This window comes from Daphnia magna, linkage group LG3 (assembly GCF_020631705.1).
Source record: "Daphnia magna isolate NIES linkage group LG3, ASM2063170v1.1, whole genome shotgun sequence".
NCBI classification, from domain to species: domain Eukaryota; kingdom Metazoa; phylum Arthropoda; class Branchiopoda; order Diplostraca; family Daphniidae; genus Daphnia; species Daphnia magna.
In genome coordinates this window covers 12,846,905-12,864,711 of record NC_059184.1, presented here as the reverse complement: position 1 = coordinate 12,864,711, position 17,807 = coordinate 12,846,905, and the positions used below count along the sequence as shown (strand labels likewise).

At 34.2% G+C, this 17,807-nt stretch overlaps 1 protein-coding gene and 1 long non-coding RNA gene across 5 annotated transcripts in view; both read right to left on the bottom strand.

The window, feature by feature from the left end:
• Window positions 1–8,797: 8,797 nt before the first annotated feature.
• On the bottom strand, window positions 8,798–10,375 carry LOC123470608. Of its 4 annotated transcripts, XR_006644401.1 has the most exons (4): window positions 9,818–10,350; window positions 9,696–9,744; window positions 9,336–9,457; window positions 8,798–9,263 (listed from the first exon to the last, which is right to left on the bottom strand). It is a non-coding gene; the product is annotated as an uncharacterized LOC123470608 (long non-coding RNA). The 4 variants fall into 4 exon arrangements; XR_006644403.1 differs by having other exon boundaries at window positions 9,336–9,606; window positions 9,696–10,351; XR_006644402.1 differs by having other exon boundaries at window positions 9,336–9,744.
• Window positions 10,376–14,346: 3,971 nt separating this feature from the next.
• LOC116918217 overlaps window positions 14,347–17,807 on the bottom strand; it is a 37,967-nt gene continuing 34,506 nt past the window's right edge. Inside the window, exon 6 of the mRNA XM_045170867.1 lies at window positions 14,347–15,195. The gene's annotated coding sequence lies outside the window, so the exon portion shown is untranslated. The remainder of the gene's footprint in view (window positions 15,196–17,807) is intronic.

Genomic DNA, 17,807 nt, shown 5'->3' with positions numbered 1-17,807 from the left:
CATCTCTTGAAATTCTCCAAAAATCACACGGAATAATCGAAATTGAACGCTGATTTCGATTTAGTTATTGGTTTTCTCGTTAAACCAGCCGTTTCAAAAATTAACGAAACAGTGCTGTTAGCGCAACAACTTAATTTAGGGTTTTTAAGGATTAAATCAAAAACTATAAGACCAATAGGAAAATAAACCTGATTTTCGTGATTTTCATTCAATTTTGATTCGAATTCATGTATTTTAAGCAAAATTTGAAATTTAAAAAGTGGGAAGGGTATAGCCTTCCCACTTTTAAATAAAAATTCTTTTGTCAAAATCTACCAAAAACGACATCTCTTGAAATTCTCCAAAAATCACACGGAATAATCGAAATTGAACGCTGATTTCGATTTAGTTATTGGTTTTCTCGTTAAACCAGCCGTTTCAAAAATTAACGAAACAGTGCTGTTAGCGCAACAACTTAATTTAGGGTTTTTAAGGATTAAATCAAAAACTATAAGACCAATAGGAAAATAAACCTGATTTTCGTGATTTTCATTCAATTTTGATTCGAATTCATGTATTTTAAGCAAAATTTGAAATGTGGCCAAAAAAAAGTGGGAAGGGTATAGCCTTCCCACTTTTGTCAAAATCTACCAAAAACGACATCTCTTGAAATTCTCCAAAAATCACACGGAATAATCGAAATTGAACGCTGATTTCGATTTAGTTATTGGTTTTCTCGTTAAACCAGCCGTTTCAAAAATTAACGAAACAGTGCTGTTAGCGCAACAACTTAATTTAGGGTTTTTAAGGATTAAATCAAAAACTATAAGACCAATAGGAAAATAAACCTAATTTTCGTGATTTTCATTCAATTTTGATTCGAATTCATGTATTTTAAGCAAAATTTGAAATTTGGCCAAAAATGAAAAAGTGGGAAGGGTATAGCCTTCCCACTTTTGTCAAAATCTACCAAAAACGACATCTCTTGAAATTCTCCAAAAATCACACGGAATAATCGAAATTGAACGCTGATTTCGATTTAGTTATTGGTTTTCTCGTTAAACCAGCCGTTTCAAAAATTAACGAAACAGTGCTGTTAGCGCAACAACTTAATTTAGGGTTTTTAAGGATTAAATCAAAAACTATAAGACCAATAGGAAAATAAACCTGATTTTCGTGATTTTCATTCAATTTTGATTCGAATTCATGTATTTTAAGCAAAATTTGAAATTTGGCCAAAAATGAAAAAGTGGGAAGGGTATAGCCTTCCCACTTTTGTCAAAATCTACCAAAAACGACATCTCTTGAAATTCTCCAAAAATCACACGGAATAATCGAAATTGAACGCTGATTTCGATTTAGTTATTGGTTTTCTCGTTAAACCAGCCGCTTCAAAAATTAACGAAACAGTGCTGTTAGCGCAACAACTTAATTTAGGGTTTTTAAGGATTAAATCAAAAACTATAAGACCAATAGGAAAATAAACCTGATTTTCGTGATTTTCATTCAATTTTGATTCGAATTCATGTATTTTAAGCAAAATTTGAAATTTGGCCAAAAATGAAAAAGTGGGAAGGGTATAGCCTTCCCACTTTTGTCAAAATCTACCAAAAACGACATCTCTTGAAATTCTCCAAAAATCACACGGAATAATCGAAATTGAACGCTGATTTCGATTTAGTTATTGGTTTTCTCGTTAAACCAGCCGTTTGAAAAATTAACGAAACAGTGCTGTTAGCGCAACAACTTAATTTAGGGTTTTAAGGGTTAAATCAAAAACTATAAGACCAATAGGAAAATAAACCTGATTTTCGTGATTTTCATTCAATTTTGATTCGAATTCATGTATTTTAAGCAAAATTTGAAATTTGGCCAAAAATGAAAAAGTGGGAAGGGTATAGCCTTCCCACTTTTGTCAAAATCTACCAAAAACGACATCTCTTGAAATTCTCCAAAAATCACACGGAATAATCGAAATTGAACGCTGATTTCGATTTAGTTATTGGTTTTCTCGTTAAACCAGCCGTTTCAAAAATTAACGAAACAGTGCTGTTAGCGCAACAACTTAATTTAGGGTTTTTAAGGATTAAATCAAAAACTATAAGACCAATAGGAAAATAAACCTGATTTTCGTGATTTTCATTCAATTTTGATTCGAATTCATGTATTTTAAGCAAAATTTGAAATTTGCAAAAATGAAAAAGTGGGAAGGATATAGCCTTCCCACTTTTGTCAAAATCTACCTAAAACGACATCTCTTGAAATTCTCCAAAAATCACACGGAATAATCGAAATTGAACGCTGATTTCGATTTAGTTATTGGTTTTCTTGTTAAACCAGCCGTTTCAAAAATTAACGAAACAGTGCTGTTAGCGCAACAACTTAATTTAGGGTTTTTAAGGATTAAATCAAAAACTATAAGACCAATAGGAAAATAAACCTAATTTTCGTGATTTTCATTCAATTTTGATTCGAATTCATGTATTTTAAGCAAAATTTGAAATTTGGCCAAAAATGAAAAAGTGGGAAGGGTATAGCCTTCCCACTTTTGTCAAAATCTACCAAAAACGACATCTCTTGAAATTCTCCAAAAATCACACGGAATAATCGAAATTGAACGCTGATTTCGATTTAGTAATTGGTTTTCTCGTTAAACCAGCCGTTTCAAAAATTAACGAAACAGTGCTGTTAGCGCAACAACTTAATTTAGGGTTTTTAAGGATTAAATCAAAAACTATAAGACCAATAGGAAAATAAACCTGATTTTCGTGATTTTCATTCAATTTTGATTCGAATTCATGTATTTTAAGCAAAATTTGAAATTTGGCCAAAAATGAAAAAGTGGAAGGGTATAGCCTTCCCACTTTTGTCAAAATCTACCAAAAACGACATCTCTTGAAATTCTCCAAAAATCACACGGAATAATCGAAATTGAACGCTGATTTCGATTTAGTAATTGGTTTTCTCGTTAAACCAGCCGTTTCAAAAATTAACGAAACAGTGCTGTTAGCGCAACAACTTAATTTAGGGTTTTTAAGGATTAAATCAAAAACTATAAGACCAATAGGAAAATAAACCTGATTTTCGTGATTTTCATTCAATTTTGATTCGAATTCATGTATTTTAAGCAAAATTTGAAATTTGGCCAAAAATGAAAAAGTGGGAAGGGTATAGCCTTCCCACTTTTGTCAAAATCTACCAAAAACGACATCTCTTGAAATTCTCCAAAAATCACACGGAATAATCGAAATTGAACGCTGATTTCGATTTAGTTATTGGTTTTCTCGTTAAACCAGCCGTTTCAAAAATTAACGAAACAGTGCTGTTAGCGCAACAACTTAATTTAGGGTTTTTAAGGATTAAATCAAAAACTATAAGACCAATAGGAAAATAAACCTAATTTTCGTGATTTTCATTCAATTTTGATTCGAATTCATGTATTTTAAGCAAAATTTGAAATTTGGCCAAAAATGAAAAAGTGGGAAGGGTATAGCCTTCCCACTTTTGTCAAAATCTACCAAAAACGACATCTCTTGAAATTCTCCAAAAATCACACGGAATAATCGAAATTGAACGCTGATTTCGATTTAGTTATTGGTTTTCTCGTTAAACCAGCCGTTTCAAAAATTAACGAAACAGTGCTGTTAGCGCAACAACTTAATTTAGGGTTTTTAAGGATTAAATCAAAAACTATAAGACCAATAGGAAAATAAACCTAATTTTCGTGATTTTCATTCAATTTTGATTCGAATTCATGTATTTTAAGCAAAATTTGAAATTTGGCCAAAAAAAAAAGTGGGAAGGGTATAGCCTTCCCACTTTTGTCAAAATCTACCAAAAACGACATCTCTTGAAATTCTCCAAAAATCACACGGAATAATCGAAATTGAACGCTGATTTCGATTTAGTAATTGGTTTTCTCGTTAAACCAGCCGTTTCAAAAATTAACGAAACAGTGCTGTTAGCGCAACAACTTAATTTAGGGTTTTTAAGGATTAAATCAAAAACTATAAGACCAATAGGAAAATAAACCTGATTTTCGTGATTTTCATTCAATTTTGATTCGAATTCATGTATTTTAAGCAAAATTTGAAATTTGAAGAAAAAAAGTGGAAGGGTATAGCCTTCCCACTTTTGTCAAAATCTACCAAAAACGACATCTCTTGAAATTCTCCAAAAATCACACGGAATAATCGAAATTGAACGCTGATTTCGATTTAGTAATTGGTTTTCTCGTTAAACCAGCCGTTTCAAAAATTAACGAAACAGTGCTGTTAGCGCAACAACTTAATTTAGGGTTTTTAAGGATTAAATCAAAAACTATAAGACCAATAGGAAAATAAACCTGATTTTCGTGATTTTCATTCAATTTTGATTCGAATTCATGTATTTTAAGCAAAATTTGAAATTTGGCCAAAAATGAAAAAGTGGGAAGGGTATAGCCTTCCCACTCCCTTTGTCAAAATCTACCAAAAACGACATCTCTTGAAATTCTCCAAAAATCACACGGAATAATCGAAATTGAACGCTGATTTCGATTTAGTTATTGGTTTTCTCGTTAAACCAGCCGTTTGAAAAATTAACGAAACAGTGCTGTTAGCGCAACAACTTAATTTAGGGTTTTAAGGGTTAAATCAAAAACTATAAGACCAATAGGAAAATAAACCTAATTTTCGTGATTTTCATTCAATTTTGATTCGAATTCATGTATTTTAAGCAAAATTTGAAATTTGGCCTAAAAATGAAAAAGTGGGAAGGGTATAGCCTTCCCACTTTTGTCAAAACTCTACCAAAAACGACATCTCTTGAAATTCTCCAAAAATCACACGGAATAATCGAAATTGAACGCTGATTTCGATTTAGTTATTGGTTTTCTCGTTAAACCAGCCGTTTCAAAAATTAACGAAACAGTGCTGTTAGCGCAACAACTTAATTTAAGGGTTTTTTAGGATTAAATCAAAAACTATAAGACCAATAGGAAAATAAACCTGATTTTCGTGATTTTCATTCAATTTTGATTCGAATTCATGTATTTTAAGCAAAATTTGAAATTTGGCCAAAAATGAAAAAGTGGGAAGGGTATAGCCTAAGAGATGTCTTTTTTGGTGGATTTTGGCAAAAGTGAGAAGGGTATAGCCTTCCCACTTTTCCATTTTTGGCTAAATTTTAAATGTAATTAAAAATAGATGATTTCTATTCAGAATCAAATGAAAATCACGAAAATCAAGTTAATTTTCTCATTAGGCTCATAGTTTTTGAATAAAAGGCAAACCACAAAACAATTTGTGCGATAATAGCATTTTGTTTCCGCTTCCTTAAAAAATGGCTGGTTTAAAGGGAAAATAAATTAGCTTATCGAAATCAGCGCACTTTTTTTTATTATATTGTTTGATTTTTGTTCAATTCTAATAGATGTCTTTTTTGGTGGATTTTGGAAAAAAATTAAGAAGGGTATATGGCTTCCCACTTTTTCATTTTTGGCTAAATTTTAAATGTAATTAAAAATGGATGATTTTTATTAAGAATCAAATGAAAATCACGAAAATCAAGTTAATTTTCTCATTAGGCTCATAGTTTTTGAATAAAAATCCAAAAACAAAACCAAACAATTTGTGCAATAATAGCATTTTGTTTCCGCTTCTTTAAAAAAGGCTGGCTGGTTTAAAAAAGAAAATAAATTAGCTTAGTTTTCGAAATCAGCGCACTTTTTTTTATTATATTGTGTGATGTGTGATTTTGTTCAATTCTAAGAGAATTTTCTTTTTTTTTTTTTTTTAAAAAAAAAGGGGTTTTTTTTTTTCCTTTTTTTTTTTTTTTCTAAATTTTAAAGGTAATTAAAAATAGATGATTTCTATTCAGAATCAAATGAAAATCACGAAAATCAAGTTAATTTTCTCATTAGGCTCATAGTTTTTGAATAAAAAGCAAAAAACAAAACAATTTGTGCAATAATAGCATTTTGTTTCCGCTTCTTTAAAAAATGGCTGGTTTAAAGGGAAAATAAATTAGCTTATCGAAATCAGCGCACTTTTTTTTATTATATTGTTTGATTTTTGTTCAATTCTAATAGATGTCTTTTTTGGTGGATTTTGGAAAAAATTAAGAAGGGTAAAGGCTTCCCACTTTTCCACTTTTGGCTAAATTTTAAATGTAATTAAAAATGGAATGATTTTTATTCAGAATCAAATGAAAATCACGAAAATCAAGTTAATTTTTTCATTAGGCTCAAAGTTTTTGAATAAAAAGCAAAAAACAAAACAAAACAATTTGTGCAATAATAGAATTTTGTTTCCGCTTCTTAAAAAAATGGCTGGTTTAAAGAGAAAATAAATTAGCTTATCGAAATCAGCGCACTTTTTTTATTATATTGTGTGATTTTTGTTTAATTCTAAGAGATGTTTTTTGTTTTTTTTTTTTTTTGGGTTTTTGGAAAAAATTAAGAGGGGTATAGACCAGATCGGATGCTGAGTAAGGCTGAATCATTTTTTTTTTTTTCCGGCCCTTTAAGGGGAAAAAAAAAAATAATTTTTTTATTTAAGTTGTAGTTAGTTTTATTACAAAATCTTTTGGACGTGTATATACCTCTGTGCTGATATAATACAAAAATTTTATCCAAAAAGGCGTTATTTTTTCAGGAAACTTTTTGAAAGTTTTTAATCTATAAAGTTATTGACTGGACTAGTGCAGTCAACGTTTCTTTTTATGTCATTTTTTTTTTTTTTTTTTTTTTTTTGGTTTTTTTTTTTTTATTATCTTTTAGGTATCTGATTATCTAAAGGACTTATTCATAAGGAAAAAAATTACTTAGAAAAAGTGCTTTTTGTTCTACAGTTGTAATACGGGGTTAAAGAAACAAGATCTTTCAAAAAGTTTCCTGGAAAAATAAACTTTTGGAGTAAATTTTTTATTTGAGTAACGATTCCAAAGATTTTGTAATAAAACTAACTAAAAATTAAATTAACACTTTTCCATTTTTGGCTAAATTTTAAATGTAATTAAAAATAGATGATTTTTATTCAGAATCAAATGAAAATCACGAAAATCAAGTTAATTTTCTCATTAGGCTCATAGTTTTTGAATAAAAATCCAAAAACAAAACCAAACAATTTGTGCAATAATAGCATTTTGTTTCCGCTTCTTTAAAAAATGGCTGGTTTAAAGAGAAAATAAATTAGCTTATCGAAATCAGCGCACTTTTTTTATTATATTGTGTGATTTTTGTTCAATTCTAAGAGATGTCTTTTTTGGTGGATTTTGGCAAAAGTGAGAAGGGTATAGCCTTCCCACTTTTCCATTTTTGGCTAAATTTTAAATGTAATTAAAAATAGATGATTTCTATTCAGAATCAAATGAAAATCACGAAAATCAAGTTAATTTTCTCATTAGGCTCATAGTTTTTGAATAAAAAGCAAAAAACAAAACAATTTGTGCAATAATAGCATTTTGTTTCCGCTTCTTTAAAAAATGGCTAGTTTAAATAGAAAATAAATTGGGTTATCGAAATCAGCGCACTTTTTTTATTATATTGTGTGATTTTTGTTCAATTCTAAGAGATGTCTTTTTTGGTGGATTTTGGAAAAATTAAGAAGGGTATAGGCTTCCCACTTTTCCACTTTTGGCTAAATTTTAAATGTAATTAAAAATAGATGATTTTTATTCAGAATCAAATGAAAATCACGAAAATCAAGTTAATTTTCTCATTAGGCTCATAGTTTTTTAATAAAAATTCAAAAACAAAACCAAACAATTTGTGCAATAATAGCATTTTGTTTCCGCTTCTTTAAAAAATGGCTGGTTTAAAGAGAAAATAAATTAGGTTATCGAAATCAGCGCACTTTTTTTATTATATTGTGTGATTTTTGTTCAATTCTAAGAGATGTCTTTTTTGGTGGATTTTGGCAAAAGTGAGAAGGGTATAGCCTTCCCACTTTTCCATTTTTGGCTAAATTTTAAATGTAATTAAAAATAGATGATTTTTATTCAGAATCAAATGAAAATCACGAAAATCAAGTTAACATTTTCTCATTAGGCTCATAGTTTTTTAATAAAAAGCAAAAAACAAAACAATTTGTGCAATAATAGCATTTTGTTTCCGCTTCTTTAAAAAATGGCTAGTTTAAATAGAAAATAAATTGGGTTATCGAAATCAGCGCACTTTTTTTATTATATTGTGTGATTTTTGTTCAATTCTAAGAGATGTCTTTTTTGGTGGATTTTGGAAAAAATTAAGAAGGGTATAGCCTTCCCACTTTTCCATTTTTGGCTAAATTTTAAATGTAATTAAAAATAGATGATTTTTATTCAGAATCAAATGAAAATCACGAAAATCAAGTACATTTTCTCATTCGGCTCATAGTTTTTTAATAAAAATCCAAAAACAAAACCAAACAATTTGTGCAATAATAGCATTTTGTTTCCGCTTCTTTAAAAAATGGCTGGTTTAAACAGAAAATAAATTGGGTTTTCGAAATCAGCGCACTTTTTTTATTATATTGTGTGATTTTTGTTCAATTCTAAGAGATGTCTTTTTTGGTGTATTTTGGCAAAAGTGAGAAGGATGATTTCTATTCAGAATCGAATGGAAATCACGAAAATCAAGTTAATTTTCTCATTAGTCTTATAACTTTTGAAAAATGGGGAAAAAACTAAACAAAAAAGTGGGTGCGCTAATGGGATTTTCTTTCTACTTGTTTAAAAAATGGCTGGTTTATATGTCTCCCCCTGCCTTTGTTGGACGCAACTTTTTTAAAGGAATAAATTGTGGTTTTTTCCTTCAAAAGTTGCATTGAAGACGTATATGAGAATATCGAATCAATTCAAAAGTTTTTAATCCATATTATCTTTATATTTGATTTTGTTTCTTTTTGGGTATCTCCTGGAATTTCATTTGAAGCTTTTCCTTTCAATTATTTTTCACATAGCCATATTCCACTTGATCCACACCACTTCAAGGTGCATTTACATTCTATCAAAGTAAACAACATTTCAACACAATCTACATGGGGATCGTACCCAAGAGTTAATGATTGCACAGCCATTGCCTTCCACTGAGCTACGACTGATATTATTTTTCAAACTACTTCTTCTACCGATTGATGTAAAGACGTGAAAGTGGAGATATGCTCTCAGATTTCAACAGTCTGGTTAATAGAGGATAGTGGCTTGATCAGCACGGCAGCCGCCCAGTTACTCGACGGTCTGTGGATCAGCTACAATATTAGTATCTGTAATAACATGGATTGCACATCTTTGAAGTGGGCCAATCCTTTCAGGAAATATATCATCTAGGTAATGGCATGAATATATTTTCAAAACAGTTGAATAAGATTCAGAACAAATGTTTTAACAAATCTCACATCAAGTTTCAATCTTCAGACCTGTGGATCTTTCCATTACATTTGTGAAGTCCATGGGTTTTCACCATTATTATTGTTAGAGTTGAGCTATCTTATATCTTCTACCTGTCTTTGCCAACACTCTACCCATAAAACCAAAATCATTATTTACTAATCAACCATAAGCCCTGGTGATTATCAGTATCCTCTGTTTACAATCTTGAATTAAATTTTGTTTACTGTGGTTCAATTGAAAGAGCCATTTACATGTCAAGTTTGACTAGAAAATTTCCTAATCATGTTTCATATCCATGAAATTTTGAATACAAAGAACTAAATATTCAAAAAAACTAATAAAATATAAAAATTGATTTTTTTAACCTTTTAATGAGAGCTGAATTATCAGTATTTCCCGACTGACAGAAGGGATCTAAAAAATGACAACAATATTACCATAACTAACAAAGTTTTTGATTAATCCAACCAATGATGCTGAAACCTACTTTGAAAAGTGTCACTTTCCACAGTAAAATCAATCAGATATTTGTGATACGGAAAAGGCTGTTGGAATGTCATGTTTTTGGACAAACACTGAGTTTAGCACACAAATTGGTAAAGGCTAACTTACAGCCCAAAGTTCTCATTTAAATACAAACAGTCCTTAACATGAGCCTGACTTGGATCATAATTAAACACTTACCAAAATTGTTTATAATTCCAAACAGGTGTTTTGAACAAAAGGACAAATGTCCAGGAATTGGATCCAAAGGTACTAATTTTGAACACACAAGTGCTCACAATTGAGGCCAATGTCATTTACCATGCCAATGTTTACCTCAAAGTCGTTGAATTAAAAAATGATTATTTGGATTTTATGTACCTTGTGCTAAAATGAATAAAATGACCTAGTTAAAAAAATTATAATTGTGTCAAAGAGTAACCAATAGTAACGACGAAAAGAAAAATAATTATTATTACCTCGCCCATGGGGACTAAACGAGCTACCAACTAACAAAGACACGGACAGAAGTTCATCATCCAAGGCTAGAGGTCGCAGAATTGCATAGACATCTAGTGGTTACCTTAGGTTTTATCAATCGATTCCAAGTCTACCCGACTTTTTCTTTTCTTTTTTTCAAAAACCTACAGTAGATATTGCTACAATAATACAACACTCAGATTCAAAATTAAACTAGGTTAGCGAAAATCAAGCTTGTTTTGACTTGAAAATTATAGTTTATGTGTTATTCAAATTCAAATTGGTTGCGCTAAAAACACTGGGATTCAGTTTTATTCAAAAATCGCCTAATTAAAGGGGAAATTAATATTTTATTCGGAATCAACGTTTGATTTTTTATTCGGTTGTAGCAGGTTAGCTTTAATCGAATTTCAAGTCGAATTATAAGCCTTAATTTTTTTTCACAAAAAGTCTATCCATTCTTGCCGTTTATACAAAACACTATGAGCCTAATCAAAAAATACACTTGATTTTCGTGATTTTCGTTCGATTCTGAATCGAAATCATGAATTTCAAACTACATCTAGAATTTATCGAAAAAGGAAAAAGTGGGAAGGCTATACCCTTCTCACTTTTGCCAAAATCCGCAAAAAATGACATCTCTTAGAATTCCATGAAAATCACACATTATCGTCCAAATTTTACGCTGACTACGAAAAATGCCTTCGTTTTCTTGTCGAACAAACTCTTTTTTCAATAGATGGGCAGAACAGTTCCTGAAGCACAACAAATTTGTCGACTCGTTTTTGCCATTCATTAAACAAATAAAAAGTCCGATCTTTCAACAAACTTGATTTCGTGGCTCTCGTTAGGCTTGTTAACTTACAGTAAACATACTTGAGGTTGTTGCTCCTCGTTTCCTAAACAAATGAACTGTCCGAACTCTCGTGATTGCCAATTCTTGGCCCAGGAGGTTACACGTTATACATCCTGCAGCACACTCTTTGACGGCATGGCGATTGACGATTGCCAAAGAAAAAAACAAGCCAATGGTGCAGTGCTAGATTACAACAGCTGTCATCAGATTCATCTTTCATTTCTTTTTTGTTTTGTTATTTCTTTAAGCGTGTTATCGCGTGCGTGGATCACGCTCTACATCTTCATCGTCTAAATCTGGAGTCTAAAGACCCAGTATACATCTGCACTGTAATCCCGTTACCGTCCCACGCGAAATGCCCCTCTTATATATCCACTACACTAGACATGATCTTGTAATTTGTACGTTTCTGCACCGATGGCTGACGTCTCCGCAACGCGCGCTCCTCGCCCTATTCAAACACGCCACCAGCTTCATTAGCATTCTGCGAAGACGATCGGCAAGCAGCGGCGAGGCTTTTTGAAGTTTTCCAAAACTCCTCGCTCTTATTTCCCACCAGGATGCAAGCCTCTTCAACTGCATACCAAGTGGACAAGTAGCAAAAAAAAAAAAAACGAGCAGAAAAATATCCAAGCATTAGATGGAGACGTGAGATGAAGAAATGAGGGGGCGGTTTACCGCACATGGTCATCGATTCACGTACATGTCTATACCACTTTATCAGTAGCGCGGCAAAAGAAAAAAAAGAAGGACGAAAACTACAAAAAACATAGTGGAAGCTGCCGCTCCCTTATTTACATACTGCATTTGAACAAAAGCAAAGTAGAAAAAAAAAAAAAAACAGGTTTGCCAATCGTCTTACCGGCAGATTGCGCTCAACACTGACAAACGACCGAAATGTACAAGAGACAACCAATCACGACGCAGAAGCGGCTTATGTGTATCTAAGAAAAAAGACTCGTAGCGCTCGAAGGAGAACAGCATAATAAGTCAGTTTGCGTTGTCGGCCCACTCAACCAACTGAAACTTAATGGAACTACAGAAAGGCAGCTACTGCATGTCAAGGCAACCGAACGGGTCGTGATGAGGGGAGACATGCAATTGGATGTAGAAGTTTGGAAGAGAAAGAAAAAAAAAGTTGAAGAAAAAGCAAATAGAATTCTTGAAGACATCACGATCGGCAATGTAACCAACAAGTTTGAACAAGATTTTATACAACTTACTTCTTCAGTTAGTTAAAAAGTTGTTCGAATTCTATAGGCCCGAGTAGATGGAAAACCTATTCCTCGTTTGTTATACGTACGGACGTATCCAAGTTGCCTCCGACTCGGCTTAATCACCGTCGTTATTCAATTATGCATGTGTCGGTATATAGATGCGCAGCTTCGCTGAGGTTGGTCAAAAGGAAATGCCACCGCGTCCGGCAATGTATGTATTGAAGCTCGTAATTCTTGTTCTTCAAAAAAGAAATCATAATAATAAAGAAAAAAGGCACATCACGCTCGAAAACACGACTTTAGGTATGTCTTTCTCGACGGCGGAAGATTGATTCAGTACACAACAAACAGAGAATGGATTTAGAGAGAGAGAGAGAGAATAACCTGCTTTCTGAAACAGGGTTTTCAAGCTTCATGACAAAGGGACGCGTCTAATTAAATTCCGGAAGAGAAACTGGCTGCTTTATGCTGCTGCCCACTTCTATAGTAGATATACCGGTTGCCTTGTCGCAATCCTGACAGGCCAATGCTGCAATATCAGATAGCGTAGCACTTACCAGCTCAAACAGAATGTCGTGTTCATTTTGAAGACAAACAACAAACGAGAAGGGCTCCCCCCTCCATTGCCGTATATTACAAACGTAAACGTGATTGAGTTGCTTAAAGTTACACTCATTCCACGAGAAGCTCAAACAAAAAATGTGTCCTTATTTTTTGTTTTTTGTTTTGTTTTCCATGCGCTTTGTTTGCGATGTGTGTGACTCATTGCCAGTTCAGTACCAAAGGACTCTAACCAAACATGACATCAAGCATTATTCTAACACAATAAAGGAATATATACTCCGGAAAACGGGAGAACTCTTACTGGAATGCGTTATTTTGGTTATTCGTTTGGTGCCGAGCGTGTTTCCCTGGAAAATACCACGATTTAATTGGCAGAACGAATTGCGTAACCTTGTGTTCCAAAACAATGCAGCCAATCTTTTTTTTTTCGGAGAAAAAGGTCTTCAAGAAGCTGTTGAACGTGATTCACGCCACACGGAATGCACGTGAGAGAAAAAATTTAGAAAACAAAACCAACAAATTCATCCATTTTTTTTGGGGGGAGGGAGATCTTTTAATCGGACAGTTCAAACAAAAAATTTGGGCAGATTGACCACCTTGTCTCGTGTTAGTCATAGATAGTTCTGAAAAAAAAAAACCGGTCGTTTTGATGTAACACGAAAAGTGGCTCCAAAAAAGATTGGTGGGAGATGAACACATGTAAAAAAAAAATAAATAAATAAAATAAAAAAGCGTAGACATACTAGTAATAAGCTATTCACATGCGTATGTAAATATAGTTCTCCCGTTCCTGTTTGGGCTGAATGTTAAGAGCGTTATCGAAGGGTTGGTTGATGGGTTATAGACTTTGAAGTTTTGTCCGATCGGTCAGTCTGATTCGTACATAGAAAAACACAATCTGTGCATTTGAATTGAAGCTACTAGACAGTGGATTCACTTGGGAAGGGCACTATCATAGCAAAGGGTTAGGCCAACAATAACCATGTGTGGCTATATAGATTGGTCAGCGTGACAACGGTCCGACCAACCGGTTTCTTGTGCCATCCATCGATGGCGCACGATCATAAACGCCAGTTACACGACACACACACACACAAAAACGACTCGAGCGGCCAACAACCGAAAAATGATAATGAAGTGGACACTTTCCCTTTAGCTCGTCCTTTTTTTTTTTGCTTTTCCTTCTCCCAATTGAAAACAGACGTTGATATAATCTCGCAGCGAATAATAAAACTGCGTCTGTCGTACGCCCTATTGTCGCGTGTCGTTGGCTTTCACGGGACAAAATCGATACCCATCGCATTTGTGAAGAGCGTCACGTGGTTAAACGCACCTAAAAAACGAGAAATATTCAAATGATTTATGTCACGAGACAAAAGAAAAACAAAAAAAACAAACAAACAGACAAAATGGTTATTCAATATAGTAAGAGGGTTGTATTTTGTTGTTGTTTTCTTTTTATAATAGCGGGGCAAGCTCCATCACACACGGCGGCACACAAACATTAATAAATCAAACAAAGAATTATTATTATAAATTTTTTTTTTGTTTTCTCTCTCATTGAATATTAGTTCATTTGAATTTGGATTGACAACAAGGTTTCGCCCTGTCTGACCGTCGGATATTTTGTGATATTTATTATGTACATTATGAACACGATGATTTCAACATTTTGTTTGTTTCTTTTTTCGTGAGGGGGGGGGAAAGACAATTAGAAAAGACATTATGCACAACGGAAAAAGTTTTTGAAATACATTTGAATATATGCAAAACGAATTTGCAAATGTGGATAAACATCAGCTTCACACATCGACAAAAGAAATAAGAGATAAACAGGCCATCCTTCTCCATCGGTGGCTATGATGTGAGATTTTCAAAAACAAAACAAAGTTGCGGATGTGTCGAGACATCCGTAACTGGAATGGCAATAGCTTTTCTGTTGTTGTTGGAGAAGGGGAAAAAAAAACATTTTTCTACTTTTCATTCCGTTCATCTTTCCAAGAGGAATTGCAGACGCCTGTGGAGTTTGGCGAAAACAGTGAAACCTCCAAATCCAAGCTGGGAAAAAGAAAAAAAACATCTTTGGCCGGCATCGAATTTGATGCCCCCCGTTGTTTTCATTTCCCTCTCCGCGTCTTCTCATTTGTTCGGTCGACTTGGTGGACCATTGAGCGAGAGAAAAGAAGGGGGGGAGGACGTCCAGCTGTGGTTGAGATATTTTTTATTTGTTGTGTGTGTGTCCATCTGCGAAATGGCATTTTCCAACTGCAAAGAAAAAGAAAAAAGAAAGCCAACAGTTAATCGACTGAAGCAAGTATTATTATTATTTTGTTTAAAGGCTTTTCATGCACGCCGAATCGCATTGTAATGAGAACATTTGCGTTGACAATGCAACAGACCCAAAAGCGAATGTTATCTAACAGCCAAAGTCTGAAGAGAAGTGGACGAGGTTCACGTTACGCCAACAGCAATCATGGCAAAAATAAAGGTCAGATAGAAACATGTGTAGCACATCTCGTTTTCGATTCTCAACTTTTGTGTTCTGCAACGCTGCCGCACCACGATATTCTCTTTTTTTGGCCTATTGGCCTTTTCTCTTCGTTCTTATTTTTCTTATTTCTTCCCTTTCTCTCTTTTCAAGTCGTTTATCTCACAGCGGGATAGGTGAAATGACAGAAAATGCGGCCACCCGCCACCGGCTGAGACACGCAAAAGAATAAAGAGACGGACAACAACAACAACAACAACAACAGCAAAAATTGTGCTTCAAAAAGAAAAGAAAAAAAAAGACTTTTTCCATGTTTTCTTCTTCTAGAATGATTTGTCTGCCTTCTTGATTTCTCGTAAACAGTGAAAGGCAAAGCGCGCCAGTTTGTACCGCTTTTTGAATGGCCACCACAATCACACAAAGTGGCCAGGGTGACGTTCCGATTATTACAGTCGAATCGGCCCAATGTGGTAGTCTATACGTTTCTGTTTTGTAGGGGTATACATTCAATTCTATTTTCCGGTTTTTTATTATTCATTCTTATAGTCCCTTCTTCTTCTTCTCGATTGTGTTTCTTTCCTTTTGGAAAGTTATAGAAAAAAAAAAAAAGGAAAAACGGCATAAAAATAAAAAAAAAAGAGACAAACACGGGGAGGGCATCGAATGACGACGAAGAAGCGGCGCATATTCGAATCGAATTGTCGAAAGAAAAGAAGCGCAAAAGGCCAACTGCGGGAATGCCGGAGAAACGGGCGTCACGGTGTCTAATTGAATTCGTTCGAGGCTTTGCAGCTCGAGCGCTGATGTAACCCGCGTCAATACGAGAAAATTCAATGACAATTCGATCATTTCTCTCTCTCTCTCTTTCTTTCGCTGTTGAGGCCGGCCATTCCACACAAGTCCCAGTTCGCCCTTACGAACCTTTTTCTTTTTTTTTTTTAGGGTGTTAACCTATTCCTTTTTCCGTTGGAAAATGATACATTCGATGCGAACACACCTCGTCTCATCCGATACGAAAAAGAGGCAATCAAAATGGGGGAGTGGGGTAGAACTTTTTCTTTCAGATGCGTCACAATGAAACGACACAAAATTATTTTAAAAAATGTTTTCTGTCGCATTTTCCCACAGACAGACGGGAGTGGGGGGAGAAAAGAAATGACGTCCACAATTTCGAGAAATTTCACGCATGAATTTTTCAAGCTGACGTGAAAGAGCAGCAACGACACGCAACAATCGTCGAAATCTTATAAATGTGGAATCAAACATCATGTAAGAGAGAGAGAATTTCATAAATAAAATAAAAAATAAATAAATAAGAATTCAAAGAATACTAACAACACCTGCTGAAGAATGTGTCGGAAAACGAACCGGAGCAACCGGTTGCTATGGCCACGCCGTCATCTCTCGATTATTAAAAAATCAAAAAATTCATTTGCCACGCAATCCGGCATGATTTTATATATTTCCCCTCCACCCCACCCCCCCAATCTTTTCTTCAATTGGCCCAGCACTACATGCATTCTGACAAATCATTGCATTTGAAAAACGCCGCCAAAAAAATATTAAAAAAAAAAAATCCTCATTATAATTCGGATTGAATTGAAATGATCGAAATGCTATTTTTTTTTATTTTTTTAATCCAATGCTACGATTCACGTTCCTCCAATTGTTGCTTCCTACTTTGCGGCGCGCTTCCACAATCAAAAGAAACAAGTGACGGAGGACCCCCCCCCACCCCCCACCTCTCAAGTGAGACACCAAAGAAATGCCCAAGAAGGTCCAAGAAGACCTCCATTGTCGATGGCATCGTCGGCTTTCTTTTTTTTTTTTGGAATATTTGATTTTAGGGGCTCCCACCCACCCCCCGTGCGTCCACAAGTTGACCAGCGGCAGTTGGCCTCACACACAAGACATTAAGGAGAGGCAAAAGACTTGACTGGAAGAATAGGGAGAGGGGAAAAATTGCGACGAGTCATCTCATCCTTCTCTGGCGACACACACAGCTGAGGTAGATGGACGAAACGGACTTCTTACAAATCGAGTTTGAACGTAACAGATGAAGTAGAAAAGAAAAGAAAAAGAGAGAGAGACACGCACGGTGTGTAACTTCTTGTGCGAAGGCATCGAGCGCGCGTGAATGTCTTTGACCTTCGATGGGAGGGAGAAAAAAAGAAAGAAGAAGACGGGATCCTGTTTCTTTAACGTCCAATAACAGCAGCAACAAGACCCCAACAAACACGAGACAACAAGAAAAGAATAAGAAAAATAAAACGGCCACAGAGGCCCACCTGTTTCACTGCTGGGGGCCCTTCATTTTTTTCTTTTTTCTTGATGGGAATTTAAAAAAAAAAGAAGAAGAAAAGGGCTGAATGAAGAACACACCTGACAA